The 18,036-nt window shown below is 40.3% G+C and overlaps 1 long non-coding RNA gene across 1 annotated transcript; it reads left to right on the top strand.

Moving 5' to 3' along the window:
* Positions 1 to 9,337: 9,337 nt before the first annotated feature.
* LOC147882287 (uncharacterized) lies at positions 9,338 to 12,348 on the top strand. Its single transcript, XR_015543907.1, has 2 exons — positions 9,338 to 9,930; positions 11,661 to 12,348. It is a non-coding gene; the product is annotated as an uncharacterized LOC147882287 (long non-coding RNA).
* Positions 12,349 to 18,036: the final 5,688 nt, after the last annotated feature.

The following is an 18,036-nucleotide window of genomic DNA, read 5'->3' as shown; positions in this document are numbered from 1 at the left end:
GGACATTTCTAGTTGTAGATGAAGTGGACTCTGGAGCAGCCACGGGTGGTGTTGGAAGTCATTGGAGCGCTTGCACATTCCTGTTACTGGTCGTCAGAGCTAGAGGCAGCCTTAGTCGAATCGGGCGTCTGCTTTGCTAAGGGTGAGGCCCATCAGGAGGCGTGCTATGAGAGAGCTATGAGATCACTTGTTACAGGAGTCTCTACTATAGATTAAAGTAGAAGGTGTTGCCGGCCTGTCGAGCCATTTCTCGGGCTACTGGAGGTGCTGAAGCTATGGAAGAGCCGTCAAATGCTATCGCCTCTATCGTTGAGGGGTTGGTGGAGGTGCTTGTCTAGCATTGTGTGTTGACACAGATAAGGAGCTAGAACTGCGCTTGTTGGAGGGGAGAGCATTCAGCAGAGGAGGAAGCTTGCATGGGGCTGCTAACTCGCGGAAGTCCGCATTGGAGGGAAATTTCCATTGGTAGCCTGATGGTGCGAGTTCACACAAGCAGCCACTATGGTGGATGGAATCTGCATACAGGTCACCATTTGATTGCAATCCAGGCTTGTAGATGGAGAGCTTGATGCAAGGCTCTAAGGAGATCGCTCTTACTCACAGAAGAAACGGAAATCAAAAATAAATTTCCCCTTTTGACTATTTTATAATAGGTGATATTGTTGGTTAATAAACCCAATAAGAGTTTTCCCCTTCTTGTCCCGTGTCCCCCCTTATAGACTTGTTTATGGTTAGTAGTTTCATTGATGTTAGGTTCCATATAAGTTATGATCTAACCAACCCCCTTCCTAACTTACCTCACCTACCCACCTAACTGTACATTTATTCAACCCTCGTGTCAAACACCTATTCTTTTCTAACCCCCACCCACCACCCACTTCTTGACCTTGCTTCACATGCCCACCGCCCTTATCTTATTACAAAAACCTTTTCTTGTTCTCTTACCTCTAATTCACCACCTTCTTGCTCGCTCCTGTGTGGACATAACTCTTGTCTTGCATCGCGACTATACTTTGTTGGTCACGGGATGTGCTGAAGGTTTTCACGATGTCAAACTTAGCCTGATCTTGGGACTCTGATCACCTTTCCGTTCGCTTGCACGTCCACTTGCCTTTTACGTGAACCTCGGGCTCTTCACGACTTCTCCTAACAGCAAGGTCTGGACATGCTTGTTGGCCGGTTGGCTTTCATTCACTGCACTCTTTATCTTCCTCCCTGAAGCTCCCAGTTGTGTTGATTTTACTTTGCCTCTCTTCTTCAAACTCGTAGGTCATTGTTTACCCTTCAAACTTGCAAGTATATTGCTCACTCATGGCTCGTGTTTACCTCTTCATCGCCTTATCCCTGGCTCTTACCTTGATGCACTGTTGCCCATCTTGCGCGCCACTACCTTACGTCCGTCCGCCTGGGCTCACCTCCCCAGCCATCTTTGTAGCTCGGTGGCGTCGTCCGTAAAGCCATCTCCACTGGCTTTTTGATGGCATCGTCCTGGCCTTCTTCTCTACGCTTGCCTTCCAGCGGCTGTCCTTACTGCCTCATGGTTTTTACGTGCGATTCCTTCATAGCTCTAAGCCCCTCGCTTGTTCCCTGGGTTTCTTGAGTCATTAACTCTTTCGCTGCTCAGTGTGGTTTGTCGAGCAGGCGGTCAAGGTGTTTCGGTCTCTCCTTCATCAGCGACGTACCTGTGTAGCTCTCCCGTGACTTGTTTTGTCACTGAGTCAACCTTATGGTTGACTCTAGTTTTAAGCTTCCTTTGTCCCTTTTATTCTTGCCCCTTGATTTTTTGATTGAAAAACCAATTTCTAATAGAGATAATGTTGGCCATTTTACCCCCTCTAACTACTATAAACCCCCCTGTTTTTTGCTCATTTGTTACTTGATCTATTAGCTATGTATGATGGTTCTAGATTTTTAATTATAATATAATTTCTAGCTTTACACTTTCTTAGGTTGCTTTATTCAACCTTTTTCTGGCTTACATCATTTTTAATTGTTTATTTTATCATTTTCAATTAATTTATTAGTGGCATAACACCCCTATCTTCTTGGCCCTTTTACTTGTATCTATGAGAGTTTCACTACAAGTTATGGGCCCTTTTCCGACGAAAATACCGACGCTTTTTACATTAAAATTTTTTTTTTTTACGGGCGCAAACGTCGTTATAAAAGTCGCTAAAAGCGTCGGAAAAGAACCGTCGCTATATAGCGACGTTCTTAAACGTCGCTATATAGCGACACTACTAATCGTCGCTATATAGCGACACTGGTAAACGTCGCTATATAGCGACGATTAACAGAAATTTAAAAAAAGCATTAGTGGGGCCTAACAGGGCCATAGCAAGCCCTGTTTTGCCCCACTAATGCTTTTTTTTTTTTAATTACAAAAGAAAGTTTGTTATTACAAAAAGTAAAGAGAGAAAAAGAGACATATGCTCATGCTTATGCATGAGCATATGTCTCCTTCTCTTATGCTCATGCATAAGCATAAGGCTTATGCATAAGAGAAGAGAAGAAGAGGGAATGGAAAGAGAGATTGGAAAGGGGGGGCATAAGAGAAGGAGACATATGCTCATGCTTATGCTTATGCTTATGTATGAGCATAAGAACATGAGCATGAAAGAGGGAAAAGAGGGTGGAAAAGAGGAGAAGAGAGAAGAAGAGGGAACGAAAAGAGGGATTGGAAAGGGGGAAAGAGGGAAAGAAAGAGAGAAGAAGCATGAAAGAGGGAAAAGAGGGTGGAAAAGAGGAGAAGAGAGAAGAAGAGGGAACAGAAAGAGGGATTGGAAAGGGGGAAAGAGGGAAAGAAAGAGAGAAGAAGAGGGAAAGTAAAGAGGGAAAAAGAGACATATGCTCATGCATGAGCATATGTCTCCTTCTCTTATGCTCATGCATAAGCATAAGCATGAGCATATGTCTCCTTCTCTTATGCTTATGCATAAGCGTAAGCATTATGCTCATGCTTATGCGTATGCATGAGCATAAGAGAATGAGCATGAAAGAGGGAAAAGAGGGAGAAAAAGAGAGGAAGAGAGAAGAAGAGGGAAAGTAAAGAGGGAAAAAGAGACATATGCTCATGCTTATGCATGAGCATATGTCTCCTTCTCTTATGCTCATGCATAAGCATAAGCATGAGCATATGTCTCCTTTTCTTATGCTTATGCTTATGCATGAGCATAAGAGCATGAGCATGAAAGAGGGGGGGAAAGAGGAGAAGAGAGAAGAAGAGGGAAAGGAAAGAGAGATTGGAAAAGGGGAAAGAGGGAAAGAAAGAGAGAAGAAGAGGGAAAGGAAAGAGGGAAAAAGAGACATATGCATATGTCTCCTTCTCTTATGCTCATGCATAAGCATAAGCATGAGCATATGTCTCCTTCTCTTATGCTCATGCATAAGAGGAGTCTTATGCATAAGCTTCTCTCTTCTCCTCTTTCCCCTCCTCTTTTCCCTCTTTCATGCTCATGCTCTCAGCTTATGCATGAGCATAAGAGCATGAGCATGAAAGAGGGAAAAGAGGAGGGGAAAGAGGAGAAGAGAGAAGAAGAGGGAAAGAAAAGAGAGATTGGAAAAGGGGAAAGAGGGAAAGAAGAGAGAAGAAGAGGAAAAGGAAAGAGGAAAAAAGAGACATATGTCTCCTTCTTTTATGCTCATGCTTATACTTATGCTTATGCATGAGCATAAGAGCATGAGCAGGAAAGAGGGAAAAGAGAGGGGGAAAGAGGAGAAGAAGAGGGAAACGAAAGAGGAGAAAAGAGGGGGAAAGAGATTGAAAGATTGAAGGAGAAGGAGAAGGAGAGGAGGGAAAGAAGAGGAGAGAAGAGGGAAGAGAGAGGAAGAGAAGGTTCCTACGCCCATCACTACAGCTAGCACTTAAGGCGCTAGCTACAAGCCAATGCAAATTAAAAAAATAACAAATGGAAAAAAGAGGAAGCACTTACTTGGAATAGTACATCCCGCTCAGTGTTTTGTGGACTGGCCCTACAAAAGAGAAGAGTCTTCTTTCTTTCTTAAAATCTCGTTTTTTGTCTCAATCCTTTGAAATCAAGCATGAAAACTAGTAAGGAGCTTTAGCAATATAAGGAGAAGCACTCACAAAACGAAATCTCACAAAAAACCTACCTACATTGTTCAAAGAGACTCACCTCTTCAAAAACTTCCTTTCAAGAAACCAAAGAGGGAGAAGGGTGGAGGGGGAGCACAAGAGTTAGGAGAGGGGTGAGTAGTGGTGAGAAGAGGAGAATAGAGTGGGAGGTCGTCGGAAATAGGTGGGAGGAGAGATTGCTTTGCTTACAATAGAAATTAGAGAGTGCAAAAGAAAGCGCCGCGCATCGCGACGGGTTTCGGTTTAAATCCACAGCGTCGCTATATAGCGACGCTTTTCTGTCGCTATATAGCGACTGTTTAGAGTCGCTATATAGCGACCTTTAACATTAAAAAACTCAAACCCTAAAAGTCGCTATATAGCGACGTTTAACCCTAAAAGTGGCTATATAGCAACCTTTAACCCTAAAAGTGGCTATATAGCAACCTTTAACCCTAAGTGTCGCTATATAGCGACACTTATACCTTAAAAGTGTCAATTCAAGACACTTGATCTAAGAAGAGAGGGAAGGAGCTCATGGGTGGCTAATTTTTGGATCTTAAAGGATTTTCTTGCATTTTGTGTTATGACTTGAGAGGTGTGCAGATGGAAGGGATGAGTGAAAGCTTGTCAGATGATGTGCCAATGCTCGAAAGTGCAGAGTGGCTTACGGAGAGATTGTATTATCATTGCACTCATTGCAACCGAGAAGTATGACATCAACGCCATATTGTCATGCGCCACTTGAGGATGTATGGGGAGGAGCCCAAACCATAACCCACCGTTGGTGGTGCACATGGTGATGGATCATCAAAAAGTCATTGCTATTTGAGTTCATGATTAATATTGCATGCGTACATGACACGAAATCTTGAGACAGGATGAGAAGGGTGGTGTGCATATACCTTCACACTACCAATGTGGATATGAAGATAGAGATCATGTGGATATGGAGATGCCACTACCAATGCCGGATCCAATTGATCCAGATGGATTTAGAGAGAAGAAGATGAAGATCACAATATGAGCCAAGACGAAGATGTGCATAATGACATCATATGGGAGGAAGATGGAGATCACGATATTGAGGAAGAAGATGACAATCATCAAGAATCACCCAACTTTATTAAAGAAGATGATCAAGTCTATGGTGAACGTACGATGATGATATAGGAGATCAACTCAATATAGAGTTGGAGATAGACTTGTTTGGTACACTAGACTTGGCTCAGGATGAAGCCAAGTCTCAAACGTAGACATGAATATATGAGCTTCGAACTTGATGTACATGCTCTTGTACTTTTATTCTTTTAAAGGATCAAACATGTACATGCTCTCGTATTTTTATTCTCTATGAGATCAAACATGTATGAAAATTTAAAAAATTTTGTCATTGGAAAAAACTAACTTTTAAGGCCTATATGAGTAAAAAACATCTCTGAAAAACGTCGCTATAACATAGTATCTTAGTGTCGCTATATAGCGACTCTTAAAAGTCGCTATATAGCGACTTTTATAATCGTCGCTATATAGCGACTTTTGCTTAACATCGCTATATAGCGACGCTTTACGGGATGCGCTTTTCATACCGACGATTAGTGCCCCGTGCGCGCTAAACGTCGGTACATAAACGTCGCAATAGGATCCGTGTGTAGTAGTGTTTCATTTACTTTATTCATTGTAATTTATTCATTCAATTTTTTCACTTTTCTCTTATGCCTTTCATGTTTATTAATAACAAAAAGAAATTTTTACGTGCTTGCACTTTACTGATAAGAATGATTTTTACCTTCATGCTTTACCTAACGACTCAGTTGAATGCTTTACTAGAATCTTTATTAAGTTACTTTAGATTAATATATACATACTTGCTTTAGAATAAAATTATATTTGTCTCCAGTTATTCAATTAAACTATCTTAAATTTGCATTCATTTATTGTAATGATAATTAATTCATTTGCTTTTATTTACTAACATTTATTCTTAAGGTGCTTTTACATTATTTTGTCAATCTTATTGTCTAAGGGTGTGGCATACCCCCCTTTACTTTTGTTAAGAGTGTGGACTACCCCTCTTAGTTTTTTTTGCTAAATTATAATTTTCTATTCAAGCATTTTTATGTACACTAACCTATTCACCTCTCTCTATGAACAAAAAAACCCGTCTTTTTAAATGTTCTAGCTGTTTTAAGAGTTGATATTTTTTCTAGAATCCTAAAGGATAGGTCATGTTCTTAGGTAAAGCGATAACAAGCCAGGGGATACAAGCATTACCTGTCTACCCAAACTTAACTTTATTATTCTAACAAATAGTTGGTTTGGATGGTAGCAGGTAAGTGGACCGTGAGCTTGGAACTTGGACTGCCTGATGGATTCGACACCCTTTTCCAATCTTGTGTTCCTATTTCAAACTCAATATGATTATAAATTCTCAATTTTGTTAGAATTTTTGCGAACTCTCATTTTTTTGCAATTGCCAACTTAGATGTCATAAATATATTTTTGTACTTGTCTCATATATAACCTTTTATCCAAATGGTGGAATTAACTATAGGGCTCATTTATTGATGGGATATTAAATCTAAACACACACATACACACACTCAATCTTATTTTGTTACCAAGTCTTATGCATCGTCAGATGCATGAGTTAGTATTAATTTATTAAATTATTATATGTACCTCCACATAAGTTCACATACATACTATCCCTCTTCCCTGCCTACATATGCCATTGAGAATTCTACATAGAGTTAGCTACGGCTTATCACCATTGTTGGGTCTAATACATCCAAGTATAACTCGACTCCCTTAGAGTTTCACCAGGCTCCCTCCTTGGGTATAGTAAACATCCCAGGATTTACCCTCAGTCAACAATACCATGTCTTGTCAATCCACTAGAAAAACTGATTTGACCCTAATAATCACCTTATTTCTGATTCCCCATGGTTATCCATGTACTAATACTCTCTAAAAGGATGATACCAAAATCCTTAATGAAATAGTCATAGCACTAGTGTGTCTCTCTCCCCCTAGGATTCCCATCGATCTTTGAAAGGGAATGGGTGGAGTGCACTCTAATACATGTTTAATATGGTTGCCAGAGAAGGGTTAGAAATTGCAATAAGTAGATGGTAACTAAAGTTAATTTGTTAGCAGCCGAATTAGCATTTAAGGCATGAGCCTCCATAGTACATGAATCTATCCTATATCTAACCCTAAGTCCCCTACCCTAAGTTGTTGGAATATGAAGCCAAAGTGAGTCAAAAATGTGTGTTCTAGTGTCTTCTAGTGTGTCCTATGGATGCCACGTGTCATATTGGGAGTTATCCCATATGCATAGGTGTTCATATGTGTGTGTGTGCTCTTATATAAGAGCTGTACTTGTCTAGTGTCAAGTCAATCAAGTATCAAGCTACAAGGTCTTTGGTCTACATGTGAGTACTCTCATTTTTGTTCATTGCTCTAGTCATTTCATTTCCATTTCATTATGTCTCCTTTTGAGTATAACTTCCTCTCTCCCTAGCCTACCCTCTCTCTCTCCCTCTTTCCACCATGTTCCTTCATGTGGTATCAGAGCCTCCCTTCCCACCTTCCCCTTCTTCTTGCTCTATCTAGAGGATGAGAGAAGCCCACAAATGGAAGCTCCCCTCTCCTCTAAGGTAGAGGCTCCCTTCCCTTAGCCTCGCCATGGTTCGTCGCCATCAAGAATGCCAGTGTCCTAGCATTGCTCTTGGTCCTCGTTTGTGAGTTCAGCTCACTCCCACATTAATTCGTGGTTCTCCCTTAGCATTGGCGGACATTCCTCATCAGTTGATTGCCAAAAACTTGTTTTGGCGTAGTCCAATGGCTATTTTTTGACCTTTTGAGGTCCGATTTTGATGTTTTTTGACAAATTTTTGGCATTGCCCAAACGTAAACGACCCTGTCCTGCACCATTTTGAGATTTTTTTTTTTTAATTTTTTGCCCATACAGCTGTAGGGATGTCCATACGAACCTCTACATGTGGATGCGCGACAATGCCAGGAGTCCATACAACTTGTCAGAAGGCGATTCCGAGCAGTTTTAGGCTACTTTTTGGCATTTTTTGCTCAGATTTGGACTCCCGTGACCTCCACCAGTGATTTGAGCTTCCCAAGCTTACCCACAAGTCATTTTAACTATACCAACACTCCGGTACATCGAGTTGAGGCTTTTGACAATGAGACTCTACTCTTTTCACACCTCGTCATCTTCGACATTGCGATATTGCGACCGGTGTTTGACTATCCTGAACAGTCAAATATCATTTCTCTAATCTCAGTACACTTTGATGACTGCTTTGATTAGTGCACCATCTCTGCTACTCATTGCCTCTTCTGCGCATTCGGCGACTCTATTGGCACATTGAGAGTCATGAAGTGATCTCCCTTGGTAGCTGCTCCCTTTGCCTTCATTGACACATCATTTGAGGGCATCCTCGCCTGGTTCTTCACTAACATACCTCTTTGCATTAGGATGTGCACACTCTTGTGTGGTAGTTACTTCGGGCTCATGGGTTCTCTGCCCTTCCTATGCATAAAACGAATGAAATCTTTTATATATTTTTATATATGTTTGAGTTAATGGTTCTCTGCCTTGAGTAGTCCCTCTAAAAAGAATGTTTGAAGAGATAATAAAGGTCCTCTTTCTTGGATTGTCCTCCTAAAATGATGTATTTCTTTTATGGTGTGTGACTCCATGTTTCTAGTTAGTCCCTAGAGTCAAGAGGGGGATGTATTGTGGGAGCCATGTATTGGCATTAATAGGGTCTAGTTATCAAGCCTGGCATATGAGTTCTAGGATGTTGGTGCATTGGTCTCCTAGACCTCTGAGTTGATCATGCATCCATGCATGATGAGCCTCTGAGCCATGCTAGATGTGCTTTCTATGTTATGGTCACTAGCCTCTGAGCCATGCTCACTTGCCTCTGAGATTGTGTGGGATCCATGTCTAGTTCTAGACCGGCATGCACAGTTTTGATGACTGTCATTGTCATGTTCTATTCTTGGTTCCATTCCAATGGTCTCTCACCTTGCCAGGGTGTTGGAATATGCAGCCACAATGAGTCAAAAATGTGTGTTCTAGTGTGTTCTAGTGTGAGTTCTAGTCTAGTGTGTCCTATGGATGCCACATGTCATATTGGGAGTTATCCCATATGCATAGGTGTTCATATGTGTGTGTGTACTCTTATATAAGAGCTATACTTGTCTACTGTCAAACCAATCAAGTATCAAGCTACAAGCTCTTTGGTCTACATGTGAGTACTCTCATTTTTGTTCATTGCTCTAGTCATTTCATTTCCATTTCATTATGTCTCCTTTTGACTATCACTTCTTCTCTCCCTAGCCTACCCTCTCTCTCTCCCTCTTTCCACCATGTTCCTTCATAAGTCTCAAGTCGAACGGCTACTTAGGCCATTCTTTGAACTCTCTAGTAAACGGTCAACTAAGCTTCTTTTTCTTTTTCTCCTTTGTCCACCTCCTTTTGTTCTCATCCCTTCTTAGTGCCCTCGCATCCCTCCTCAAGCTCCTCTTCTTTGCCCTTGCATCACTCCTTTCCACCCTCCTATTCTACTCTACCCTTTCTTTTCCTCCATACTCCTTGTCTCTCCCCCATGGCAGATTCGTCTAAACCCCATCTCTAAGGCTGTAGTCTAGCCTCTTCCTCCCGTTCTCTAATCACTTGCATCCCTCATCTCTATGCTGCTCCTGTGGTATCTACCCTGCTTTGTGTGGGTACGTTGTGAACTCGGGCAATGGCTGCCATGGAAGCATCCCCCATCGATACACGTGAGCAATCCGCCATAGCAGACAACATTTTGTCTTCTTCTCAGGTTCCAATCCTCTGGCACTCTTCGCATGTAAGTCGCCAAAATCATTCTTGATTCATGGCAATGACACTGCAGTCTGGTTGTGCTAAATTAGAGTCTACATTCACGGGCCTTTGGATTCTGTTTGAATATGGAATGTTTCATGCTTTTTTCTACTTGCCATTATCTATCTTGGAATGTCTCGACTGCTCGCTTGTGTCTCTATACCATGTCTGAGATGGATTGCTTGAGTCAAGCATCCTTAAAATTCTCTTATCGTAGTTAATGGCTTTTTTTTGGGAAAATAGGTCGTTGAGTCTCATACAAATGCCAGTCTTGCTTTTGTTTGCATCTTCATGGCTCTCTTACTTCCCTAGGATGGTGTTTCATTCTTCGCTACTCAGAGTCATATATTGTCGCTTAATCTCTATGTGACTAACTTGATCTCACCATTAATGGTACAATTACATCCATCATTTATTCATACTATTTGATGTGGATGTTATAATTGATAAGAACATGCATGATTTGTCTTTTTTTTTTTAATTGACCCTTCATCTAGGTCCTTGCTTCATTCACTAATTGCTCAACTGTACTTTTGCACGAATTTGTCAAGTAGCATGAAATTAGTTGTTTGGTTTTTAGGAAGTATACATTCACAAATGTTTTTTCGATTCTGTTACTCATCAGTAGTTGGCTTGTCACAGGCCCTTTCTTGTTGGGAGAGCCTGGCAGTACCTCCTTATACTCATAAATCTTAATGATCTTGGTTTTTACCATTATATGTATGGATTCACTGATAGTTTGCAGTAACCTTTTCAGTTCAAAAGGATCCCAAGAAGAGGGAGACTCCTCTTTCAATTACATCTTGTTTTTATCACAGTCAAATGTATGTAGAGGGTAGATGTTAGTCAGCTTGGTCTCCCCGTTATTTAATGAGCATCTCCTTTATCTCATAGATGGTTAGTTTCTCTTGTGCTTGATGGCATGCATGCATGCATGGTCTTCTCTTGCTTACCCATATCCTTAAAAAATGGGCTAGGGCCATGTCTATGTCTATGCATTATATTAATTCATAGACTTGATATGCTGTCTATTTTTGTCTTTCTGATAGTGCTTTTTGCTATTCTGGGCATGTACTTATAGAAGGGTCTGTCTTGCCTACCACCAAGTAATGGTGGTTGTGCATACCCAGCCACAGTGCACTCATTTGTTCCATTTATGTCCATGAGTTTCCTCTTTATGCATACGTAGGCCTTTGCAGCTCAAATTTGATGATGGTAGAATTCTCACAACTTCTAACTTATCCCAACTAGCTGCCTATGCTGGTTGTCTATCTTTAAAATACAAGAAATGTCTAATTTAAAGGATATATTGATGGAATGGTCATTTACCATGGAATTGTTACATTCACCTTTTGATATTCTATGAGCTCTTCTTAAAGGTTTCTGTTGGACACCCATTGGTATATAGTCTTATGAAACCTTCGTATAATTAGTTTGCAGGAATACAATTGCGATATGGTTTATGGTATTTTCGACCGTTTCCTTCTAGATCATCTCATTAAAACCCCTCTTTTTGCTTCAATATTTTTGGTTTTAGCTCTCAATATAGTTCTGTTTTTCAAGTTGAATCTCTGAGTTAGTTGTGGATGGGAGTTCCTGACTACGATAACAAGTAGTCAAGGATGATGACACTTGTCTTCCCTTCTGGTTTAAGCTATGATCCTAAGTTAGCTTGTTGGATGATGGCAGGTAACAATCCTCGATGCTGGAATTCTTCTCATCCCAATCACTTATAAGATCTGTTATTTTAGAAATGCCATTTATGAATGTATATTCTGTTATTAATAAAAGTCATTTTTTCAAATAAATTGCAAGTTCAAATTCTCTATTAACAAGACAGAACCACTACTTGTTTCCAGGAGTGAATTCCTAGTCCTAATTACACACACACTTAGTCTCGCTTTTGCCTTTATTAGAAAGGTGAATAGTGGTGTCTGGCTGATTTTAAGTTATGATACTCGTTTCCATTGTTATTTCCTCTTCTATTTTTACCCCTACCATTTCTAACCCACACTCCTGCATTTTATTTAGGGATGGAAATCCATGTTACTACTTAAAGGTTACTCTGTGGACAATTTGTGCCCTTCATCTATTGTTCAAACTATTCTAAAATGTATAAAGCAATCAATCTGCCCATGATAGTATTAGCTGTGCTTAGGTCCTTAAAGTCCCTCATGCATTGACCCTCACAGCTGTATTAAGCTTTAATGAGTGGGTAAAGGTGCTCATTTTATTCAAGGATATCCCCAAAACACAAGCACTTGTAATGAATTACTAGGAAAAAGTTAACAGCATCTTAGCTCAAGATGTCAAAGACTTGGAGACCTTTGCTAATGAAGGTTTGATACTCTTTAATTTTCTCATACAACTTTGTGGACAGTCACCCTTTGTATCCACAATAATGGTGGCCCCTGCCGATATGGATGGTATAACTTTTTTCAATGATGATGAGGAAGTGGCTGCAGCTGTACTCAAGGATTTTCAGTCTAGCATGGGAGAATCCACCACATCATTCCATCTTGATGTCCTCACTAGGATTGCCAAGATAGTCCCTTTCATCCCTCCTAGACAAGTTGAAATGGATAGTTTTTAAGTTGACTTTCAAATGTGGAAGTTGGGCAATCTATCAACATGTGCTCCCTTGTCTCCTGAAACATGGCTATTCTTAGCCAATCTTCCTCTATCTAGCCATCGGTTTTTCCCCCTCCGGCGATACACGTTTGTAGACTTGGATATCCCAGATAAGTGCAATGTGGCCTAAAATACTTTAAAACAGAAATAGGCCAAAGGGCACGCTATCGGGTTTGGTGCTATGTATTATTAAATGCAATGACCTTTGGCATACTTATGAGCCATATAGAAAGCAAGTGCATGGAAAAGAAAACAATTCAAAATTGTAAATAGTGTTGGATTTATTAAAATATATTTTGACATGCACAAATTGCACTTTTCCAACTCCTTCCATTTTAGGGTAAATCTAGATAACAATACCAACAACTATCAATGTTTTAAGACCACCATGAACTACTAAAATTTCAATCCGTTTTGGTTCTCAACAAATCAAAAAAAAGTTATGGAGCGTGCCCTCAAATGGGTATGCATCACTTTAGCACAACATTGGAGGCCCATTAACCCATGTATAATGATCTCATTTAGGTGTGTCCTTGGGTTGAGGAGAAGCTCATGTAGTGTAGTTTAGAATGATTACTTGGTTGCATGTATGTATAGAATAAAATTTTGATGTTTTTCAATAAATTGCTATATCCTATAGTCTTCAGGATGCATGCTTCACATGCAACATAGCACTTGTAATGCTTTAACGGTCTCGTTCCATATCCTTGTTCCATAATTTTTTTCTCTCATGTTCAAGTTTGGAATGTGTACTACGACTTAAAGACAAAGTTTTTCGAATTGTGTTGAGCAATGCATAAGTTATGGGTCATGCAAGATACCCATACACAGAAAAGTCCTTGAATGTCCTCACCAAAAATGGCTACACCCAAGCAAACAATGACTCGAATGCTATTGAACAGTTTGTTATAAAATTTTAATGGTGAATATTAACACCAAGATGGGTACAAGCATCAAAATTACTCTATGCGAGTGGATGCTCTAAGTACCGGCCTAATTATTTTGTTTTAATACTTTAAAGGTGAATCTCAACACTAAGGTTGTGTATGTGTACACCACCTCTCTAAGGGAACACTCATCTTCTCATATGTCCAATGATCAAAATTACTCGATGCAAGTGGTTGTGTGAAATATTTGGCTTAATTATTCTTGAATGCCATTTTTTGTTTCAAGCAATATTGCAAAATTATTTGTTTGAAAGATATGAAATATAATAATGGGAATATTATTTCAAGCAATATTGCAATAGTTTTTTTGAAAGACATGAAAATGTAATAATGGGACTATAATATACATCAAGTGGGTGTACAAAGTATTGGCTCAATTATTTTGGCTTGGTTCAAACATTATTTGTTTTCTAAGATACAAAAAAAACTATCGGACTATGATATTCAAAAATTCGAGACTTTTAGTTAGTCTAGTTCTGATTTGGACTTTATTAAAGTCCAAAATGTCTGAATATGATGTTCCTTTCAAAAAAAAGGTTCCCACAAAATTGATGTGTACACCATTCCCACCACGGTGATGTCCTAGCTTCTTATCTGTAATGTCTCTTTTTAATCTTTTGTGATGCATATTCTTGTTAACAAGGTTGTCTTGGCCGAAGCAACCATGACAAATTGGGAACACACAAATCGATTATTAGGTGAAATGCATATTGATAAGGGAAAGAAAAGAGGCATTACCGAGGAACTCCTTCATTTGTGGGAGCTCCATGATTTGTGGGATCTCATAATTAGAGAGAAAATGAGGATCACATAGGATACAAGACACTAGGAGAGAAAAGTGTTCAACAAAACAATGTCTCCCACAACTCCCTACATTTCTCTTAAGGGGATCATGAGGACCCTTACAACCATTGCAGTATGTGTGGATCAATGGCTTCCAACTTAGATATTCAGTCAAGTCCATGTGGGTGAGCTGGCTCGGAGGACTTGACACTCATAATCAAGTATCCCATAGCACGCATATTTGTGTTTTGGGCGGATGAGTGAGTATGATAAGTATCCCATTGCATATGAGATTTAGACAAATTATTGTATTCGCTTAAATGTATCACGGGCATCACGATTATATGTATACACAGCCTTTCGATCGTTTTGCAGCAGATTATATGTATACAGCCTTCAATGCCTTTCGATCGTTTTGCAGCAGCTGTTGTGTCGAGTATTTGTACTTGACACCATGACTTTGTTAAATTTACGATCATCTCAAATGAGTGCATGTACATGGCGTAAGATTGGCAAGAAGGAGCGACGTCGTGTGTATGTCTGTTGCATCTGATTCATGTTTCCATTTGTGCTGCAGTCCCTGCGGGATCGACGGAAGTATCTCTCGTTATTTGCGACAATTTCTTGCTTGAACGTTGAGGTAGAAGTGGTATCTGAACAGCATCCGGCTGTCGACTCTTCCGAAAACTGGACAGAGAACCGAAGCTTTTTGATCTTACGTTCGATCGCATCCCTGACTTGACATCCCAATGAGAGCTGGTGGCACTTGCAGGCGCAGGCACCACCGTTTCATACTTGGAAGAGTCTTTCCAAAAGAAGCTGTTCTTTGCCAAATCGTGGACATCCACATCGCTCATATGTGCCTTGGCATCCCATTCGGCAGAAAAGGACTTTCTCATTGGAGAACTATCAGGGCTACGACGCGCTGCGGATGGCGCTGTTCGTCTGTCCGTTGGCACGTATAACTGTCCGTCAAACGACTCTCGTTGCGAGGTGATTCTCGCCTCTACATGCATTGGTTCACCGTGTGCCTGAATCAGGCCGTGAACGACATCCAATGAAAAGCCCGAAGAGCTGCTGCTTTCCGCACGGTCTGGATCAATTTCCCGAGAATCGCTGAGTAGATGCTGCTGAAGAATGCGGGCAGTTCCGTCATCTCGCACATCGCCCGGCTGACGAAGCTCTTCTTCATAAATCGTGAGAACGACACTGTCGGCAGGATCGGCCATTTCAAAGGACGTATTTCGGTCAATGACTTTTACATCTTCGCGACAGAACGGGCAATTCGAATGAGAATCGAGCCATTTATCGATACAAGGCACATGGAATGCATGCTTGCACTGTGGCAGCATCCTTACCGAATCCTCGTCTTCGAACGAGCTGAGACATACCGCGCACTCGCTACCTCTTACCTCTGCAGTTGCCTTCGCAAACTTTTTGGTCGGAATCATTTTATTCAAGAACGACTTGTCGAGACCGGAGGAACGCACAGGCACAGGCCTTGGCCTCGACGTTTCATCGATCTGCCCATCACGACGAGCTGCTGCTCTGCTGGCGGATGCCCGGCAGCCCGCCAGCATGAGGCATGCAAAGAAGGTTCCAATTGCGATTGAGACGATGGCAAAGCCAATGGAGGCGTTGCCAGTAAGGGAAGAGATACTCTGAGGAGGAGGAGGAGGAGGAGGAGGAGGAGGAGGGCCGATCAGTAGGCATGGCTTAGCTCCGAAGCCGTAGCAATCTTGTGAGGACATCATACTAAAGAGAAGGGGAGGTGGAAGGAGGAGGCAATGAGCAAAGGGTGATGTTCTTCATAGCTAGTTCAAGGAATGTGAAGGCCAGAGATGAAAATGAAGATAAAGATGGAAATGCAGGCCTTTGCTTCGTAGGTTCTTGGGTTCCGACCTTGCAAACATCGCCCTTTCATGGTTCTCATCACCCCACCTTTTGCTTTCACATAATTTTGAAGTTTTCAAGCTATGTCTTATGGCCCACTCATCCAACCTTTAAAAACACACAAACCCGTCAAACTCTAGCTCTCACTTTGCCATGTGGCACCACCCAAACACTCCATCCTCGAAGCTCTCTTTTATCATTTTTGAAAGACTTATTTGGCATGTCATGGTATAAGGTAATTAGCAAGCACTTAGACTTTCATTGGATCTACCTGCTTTTGAAATAATGTGCCCTAGGTCACTACAAGGTATTAACCATTATTTGACAAAAAATTCAATGGAATTTTTTAAGAAATGAAAATTTTTCCAAGTGTGAAAGCCTTAGTATATAGCTCAAGACATACATCAAAATGTGGTGTCTCATAGTAAGAATAGGAAAAAATGTGAAAGCCATACTATATAGCTCAAAATATTCATAAAAAATGTGAAAGCCTTAAGGTATATAGCTCAAAATATTCATCAAAGAGAGACCCTCTGAATACTCATTGGTGTATGATAATAAGAATAGGAAAAAAACATCAGTTAGTGTGAAAGCCTTAGTATATAACTCAAACTATACATCAAAAGAGACCCTTTGTATACTCATTGTTGTTTGGAAAAAAACATTAGTATAGTCATCGGTATCAACCTCAATGACAAACTGATATATCGGCATTTAATAATGATGATATAAGCATCAAACACCAATGTTGTAACTTGTGGGTTCTAAGAAAAAAATTATGGGGAAGAATAGGGTTCATCGAGCCCCATTCTACTCCACATTAAGTCAACTTCCACTACCACAATACAAGAGTTTTTTCGAGGCTTTGAACCAATGCCTTTTTAACAAAATTGATGGCAATTAATATAAGCATCAATATCGTCGCATTCTAATTTTATCCACAAAAGTGTCAAAATAAACATCAACATACATGTCAATATTTCTTATGAGATAAACTCTGAAAATGTAACCTTGCAAAATTTTCCATCTCGCTTTGATAAGATACATTCTAATTTTTTTAGTCCACTGCATTGGAATTGTGCGTAAAACCTTTAGTATACAAGAAGCTAGATTGAATAGTATAGAAGATGATATAGCATAACAAATTTGTGTTATGTAGTTAGTTATGTGGACGATTACATGAATCTTCTAGATTATCCTCTCATAACACATTGACACCTTCATATTCACCATGTGCTAAGTCTTCTATGTCCTCTACATCCAAAGACTAGATCTCCCACATCTAGGTCTGAATAATGATCCAATGAGCTTAAATTGTTAGTATCTTCTACAAGTTATATAGCCACCGTCTTATGAGGGAAGGAGAATTGGAATTGCTTGCCTCCATGTTATTTTAATGTGACATTCCGCATCTAGGTCTGCGTAATAATCCAAAGAGCTGGAGGTTGTATAGCCATCATCTCATGATGGGAGAAGCATTGGAACTGCTTGCCTGCATGTCATCTACTATGACATTTTGTGCATCTTCAAAGGCACATCGCATGTAGGCTGCAACTTTGAATCACATGCCACCATTTAATGTATGAGCAATGTAGTTAAAAGTCAACGTAAAACACCTTATTTTAAAATTTTAAAGTTTCTTGCTTCGTTTGGACATTTTTCTCAAAATGGTCACCTCTACTCAATAATTACTTAGCAAAATACAAAATTGGGTAGCTTTGCAACATTACATCGGTCATGTCTACACAAGCATTGCCTAATAAAAATTAAAATTTCACCAAACTTGCAAGTGGTAACCACCATTTAATACC

The sequence above is a fragment of the Dipteris shenzhenensis genome, chromosome 29, assembly GCF_047967505.1.
Source record: "Dipteris shenzhenensis isolate YYH24624 ecotype China chromosome 29, Dip_SZ_1.0, whole genome shotgun sequence".
Classification (NCBI taxonomy): domain Eukaryota; kingdom Viridiplantae; phylum Streptophyta; class Polypodiopsida; order Gleicheniales; family Dipteridaceae; genus Dipteris; species Dipteris shenzhenensis.
Note: the sequence above shows the minus strand (reverse complement) of the source record. Positions and strands in the feature narration are given on the sequence as shown.